Here is a 6,149-nt window from a genome sequence, read left to right on the forward strand (position 1 = left end):
CCAGAGACAGTGAAGTTCTAATAATCCTACCCGATATTCTCGTCTCCCCAACGAAACGAAATACATAAACACTACCTCCCCTGAAGACGTCCCCAGCAGTTCACTTAATCCGGACTCTTCATTACTCTTCAAATCAAATAACAATCGCCCCCTTTCTCTTACATATTTCTGGCACTGTCTTCATCTCCTCTTGACAGTCACACACACACACACACACACACACACACACACACACGGATGTTTCCCCACCAATTTCAATGTACTATTGAGCCTTGTGTGTTCCAGTCTCAGCCTTGAGAATACAAGTTCCTCCATTCTCTCTCGGCCTGAGGACCTCCCCTTTCCTGGGTTTTATCCGTGTGTCTTCCCTTTCTCTCCCTGTTCCACAACTCTTGCCATTTGTTTTTAACCACTGTTCTTATTAAAACCCCTTGGCTTCTGCTTTACTGATTAATTCCATCTCAACATTAGGATGTTTGAGAGGCTGCTTGGTGATAACATCCACCTCCTCATTCCGCTCTACTCCCATATGAGTTGGTACCCAGAGGAACACCACAAATACCTCCATCTGTTTCACCCTATACAAGCACTGCAGAACCTCATACAATACATCCTGTCGGCTCTGATACACAAATTATTTTAAGCTCATCAGTGCTGCACAGGAGTCGGAGCAGATGACTACTCTGTCTGGCCTCACCTCCACCCACTCTGCAGCCAATAGTATGGCCAACAACTCCATTGCTATTTTTGTCCCTGACAAATTAAACTCAGGAACACCATTTGTAGCCTAAATTAGTCCCCAAATCATTTAAAATGACAGAAACTGACCAGATAATTGCCATAATTGATACATTCCATAACTTCAGCAGATACTGTATAATCAGAATGACCACCCCCTGTTCTGGAGAGAGAGGGGACGATAGTACAGAGATGGTTCAATCCTAACCCAACCCTGGCCTCAACCACAACCCTAACCCTAGCTTCATGTCCACCTCCGGGTTCAACCCAACCCTGGCCTCAACCACAACCCTAACCCTAGCTTCATGTCCACCTCCGGGTTCAACCCAACCCTGGCCTCAACCACAACCCTAACCCTAGCTTCATGTCCACCTCCGGGTTCAACCACAACCCTAACCCTAGCTTCATGTCCACCTCCGGGTTCAACCCAACCCTGGCCTCAACCACAACCCTAACCCTAGCTTCATGTCCACCTCTAGGTTCAACCCAACCCTGGCTTGAAGGAAAATTGAAAATATGTAATTTATAGACATCTATGATTGATTCAGATTTGGTAATGTAGGCCAGCAGTAGAATTCTAGGAATGCACATTTACAGTACCAGTCAAAAGTTTGGACACACCTACTTATTCCATGGTTTTTCTTTCTTTTTTACTATTTTATACATTGTAGTATAGTAGTGAAGACATAAAAAACATGAAATAACATATGGAATCTTGTAGTAACCAAAAAAGTGTTAAACAAATCAAAATATATTTTGCATTTGAGATTCTTCAAAGTTGCCACCCTTTGCCTTGATGACAGCTTTGCACACTCTTGGAATTCTCTCAACCAGTTTCCCGAGGTAGTCACATGGAATGCATTTCAATTTGACAGTTGTGTCTTGTTAAAAGTTAATTTGGGGAATTTCGTCCTTTCTTAATAGATTTGAGCCAATCAGTTGTGTTGTGACAAGGTGGGGGTGGGTATACAGAAGATAGCCCTATTTAGTGATAGACCAAGTCCATATTATGGCAAGAACAGTTCAAATAAACAAACTAGTTGAAATTTGAAACACTGAGTTGAAAGTGAAAAAAAAGGGTCTAAAGAAAGGGAGATGTCATATGTATGTACTAGGAGTGTCATGTGTATGTACTAGGAGTGTCATGTGTATGTACCTGGAGTGTCATGTGTATGTACTAGGAGTGTCATGTGTATGTACCTGGAGTGTCATGTGTATGTACTAGGAGTGTCATGTGTATGTACTAGGAGTGTCATGTGTATGTACCTGGAGTGTCATGTGTATGTACTAGGAGTGTCATATGTATGTACTAGGAGTGTCATGTGTATGTACTAGGAGTGTCATGTGTATGTACTAGGAGTGTCATGTGTATGTACCTGGAGTGTCATGTGTATGTACCTGGAGTGTCATGTGTATGTACTAGGAGTGTCATGTGTATGTACTAGGAGTGTCATGTGTATGTACTAGGAGTGTCATGTGTATGTACTAGGAGTGTCATGTGTATGTACTAGGAGTGTCATGTGTATGTACCTGGAGTGTCATGTGTATGTACCTGGAGTGTCATGTGTATGTACCTGGAGTGTCATGTGTATGTACTAGGAGTGTCATGTGTATGTACTAGGAGTGTCATGTGTATGTACTAGGAGTGTCATGTGTATGTACTAGGAGTGTCATGTGTATGTACCTGGAGTGTCATGTGTATGTACCTGGAGTGTCATGTGTATGTACCTGGAGTGTCATGTGTATGTACCTGGAGTGTCATGTGTATGTACCTGGAGTGTCATGTGTATGTACCTGGAGTGTCATGTGTATGTACCTGGAGTGTCATGTGTATTTACCTGGAGTGTCATGTGTATGTACCTGGAGTGTCATGTGTATGTACCTGGAGTGTCATGTGTATGTACCTGGAGTGCCTGAGGGTGGCGCTGTTACTAATTACTTCATGTGTTCATCTGTACTTGCACTTGACCCTTGACATCGGATAAACATTGTTCTTCTACCCACATCCCTGCCTCAGTGTGCTAATATATTACAGCTACATTAGCTAAAGTTGGCTAGCTAGCTCACAAAGGACTTGTGGGCTCAAAGTTTTCCCCATACTAAACAAACTCATCAAATATGACACAATATTGTGTAAAACATTGAATTTGTAGACTTTATGCCCCCTTTTTCCCATGTTTTAGACATGAGGTGTGACATGAGGAACATTAGGCTCACCCCATGAGAAGCAGTGCATGATCCACGCCACCCTCAGCAAGGAGATCTGCTGGAGGTGATGTACTGTCTCTCTCACTCTGGGGGTAAAACATAATTTAAACATCAAATATAAATTCTGACTGTGCCCATGATAAAATGCAATGTGAATTGTGTTGTATTACTGAACGAAAGTGAATATATTGGATGCATATAGCCTATTATAGGAGCCTATTATAGGAGCCTATTGTTTGTGTATGATCTTTATTCATTGTTAACTTGTTTTTCAACAATGTCAGGTACAGACAGGAATTACTGGGGCCTTCAGCAAGTAAGACACAGGGGGTAAGAAATAATTGGATCATCACAGATATAAATTCCCACTGTGCCCATGATAAAGTTAACAATACCAAACAAAAATATAAATGTGTAAAGTTTTGGTCCCATGTTCCATGAGCTGAAATAAAAGATCCCCAAAATGTTCCATCATGCACAAAAAGCTTATTTCTCTCAAATTTTGTGTACAAATTTGTGTACATCCCTGTTAGTGAGTATTTCTCCTTTGCCAAGCTAATCCATCCACCTGACAGGTGTGGCATATAAAGAAGCTAATCAAACAGCATGATCATTACACAGGTGCACCTTGTGCTGGAGACAATAAAAGGCCATTCTAAAATGTGCTGCTGTCACACAACACAATACCACAGAAATTGCAAGTTGAGGCAGCATGCAATTGGCAGGAATGTCCACCAGAGCTGTTGCCAGAGAATTTAATGTTAATTTCTCTACCACAAGCCGCCTCCAACGTAGTTTTAGAGAATTTGGCAGTACGTCCAACAGGCCTCACAAATGCAGACCACATGTATGGAGTCATGTGGGCGAGTGGTTTGCTGATGTTAATGTTGTGTGCCCCATGTTGGCGGTGGGGTTATGGTATGGGCAGGCATAAGCTATGGATAATGATCACAATTGCATTTTATTGATGGCAATTTGAATGCACAGAGATACCGGGATGAGATCCTGAAGCCCGTTGTCGTGCCGTTTATCCTCCACCATCACATCATGTTTCAACATGATAATGATTGGCCCCATGTCAAAAGGATCTGTACACAATTCCTGGAAGCTGAAAATGTCCCATTTCTTCCATAGCCTGCATACTCAGACATGGCACCCATTGAGCACATTTGGGATGCTCTGGATCAAAGATTACGACAGCATGTTCCAATTCCCGCCAATATCTAGCAACTTTGCATAGCCATTGAAGAGGAGTGGGACAACATTCCACAGGCCACAATCAACAGCCTGATCAACTCAATGTGAAGGTGCTGCACTGCACATCAGATACTAACAGGTTCTGATCCACGGCTCTACCTTTAAAAAAAATATATCTGTATTCCAAGTCATGTGAAATTCATAGATTAGGGCCTAATTTATTTATTTAAATTGACTGGTTTCCTTATATAAACTGTAACTCAGTAAAGTCTTTGAAATTGTTGCATGTTGCATTTTTATTTTTGTTCAGTATACATTACTTTATTTGGCTATTTTGAGCAAAACTTGTATGTAATATAACCTATTCTGGGAGCAATGTGGAATATTTTTGGACCATTGTCTTCCCTGAAAACAGTGCTGACAGCAGTCTTATGGCTTGGTGATAGAAGCTGTTAAGGAGCCTTTTGGTCCTAGACTTTGCGCTCCTGTACCGCTTGCCGTGCGGTAGCAGAGAAAACAGTCTATAACTTGGGTGACTGGAGTCTCTGCCAATTTTATTGGCTTTCCTCTGACACTACCTATTATATAGGTCCTGGATGGCAGGAAGCTTGGCCCCAGTGATGTTCTGGGTTGTACGCACTACACTCTGTAGCACCTTACGGTCAGATGCTGAGCAGTTGCCATACCAGGCGGTGATGCAACCGGTCAGGTGCTCTCAATGGTGCAGCTGTATAACTTTTTGAGGATCTGATGACCCATGCCAAATCTTTTCAGTCTCCTGAAGGAGAAAAGGTTTTGTCGTGCCCTCTTCACGACTGTCTTCGTGTGTTTCAAGGAACTTGAAACTCTCGACCCGCTCCGCCTGTTCAACCCGCCTATTCCTGTAGTCCACAATCAGCTCCTTTGTCTTGCTCACATTGAGGGAGAGGTTGTTGTCCTGGCACCACACTGCCAGTTTTCTATCCTCCACCCTATAGGCTGCCTCTTCGTTGTTGGTGATCAGGCCTACCACTGTTGTGTCGTCAGCAAACTTAATGATAGTGTTGGAGTCGTGTTTGGCCACGCAGTCGTAGGTGAACAGGGAGTACAGGAGGGGACTAAGTACACACCCCTGAGGGGCCCCAGTGATGAAGATCAGTGTGGCAGATGTGTTGTTGCCTACCCTTAACACCTGGGGGAGGCCCGTCAGGAAGTACAGGATCCAGTTGCAGTGGGAGGACGTGTAGTCCCAGGGCCCTTAGCTTAGTGATGAGCTTCATGGACATTATGGTGTTGAACTCTGCGCTATAGTCAATGAACAGCATTCTCACATAGGTGTTCCTTTTGTCCAGGTGGGAAAGGGCAGTGTGGAGTGCGATTGAGATTGCGGCACCTGTGGATCTATTGGTGCGGTATGTGAATTGGAGTGGGTCTAGGGTATCCGGGAGGATGCTGTTGATGTGAGCCATGACCATCCTTTCAAAGCACTTCATGGCTACCGATGTGAGTGCTACGGGGCGGTAATCATTTAGGCAGGTTACCTTCGCTTCCTTGGGCACAGGGACTATGGTGGTCTGCTTGAAACATGTAGGTATTACAGACTCAGCAGGGAGAGGTTGAAAATGTCAGTGAAGACACTTGCCAGTTGGGCTGCACATGAGTACAAGTCCTGGTAATCCATCTGGCCCCGTGGCTTTGGACATTTTGACTTGTTTAAAGGTCTTGCTCACATCGGCTACTGAGAGCGTTATCGCACAGTCATCCAAAACAGCTGGTGCTCTCGTTCATGCTTCAGTGTTGCTTGCCTCGAAGCGAGCATAAAAGGCATTTAGCTCGTCTGGTAGGTTCGCGTCACTGGGCAGATCGCGTCTGGGTTTTCCTTTGTAGTCCGTAAGCCCTGCCACATCCGACGAGCGTCAGAACCGGTGTAGTAGGATTCAATCTTTGCTCGATGCGGATGTTGCCTGTAATCCATGGCTTCGGGTTGGGATATGTACGTACGCGGTCTTCTCCACTTTTAATGCGCT

The sequence above is a fragment of the Oncorhynchus clarkii genome, chromosome 31, assembly GCF_045791955.1.
Source record: "Oncorhynchus clarkii lewisi isolate Uvic-CL-2024 chromosome 31, UVic_Ocla_1.0, whole genome shotgun sequence".
Classification (NCBI taxonomy): Eukaryota; Metazoa; Chordata; class Actinopteri; order Salmoniformes; family Salmonidae; genus Oncorhynchus; species Oncorhynchus clarkii.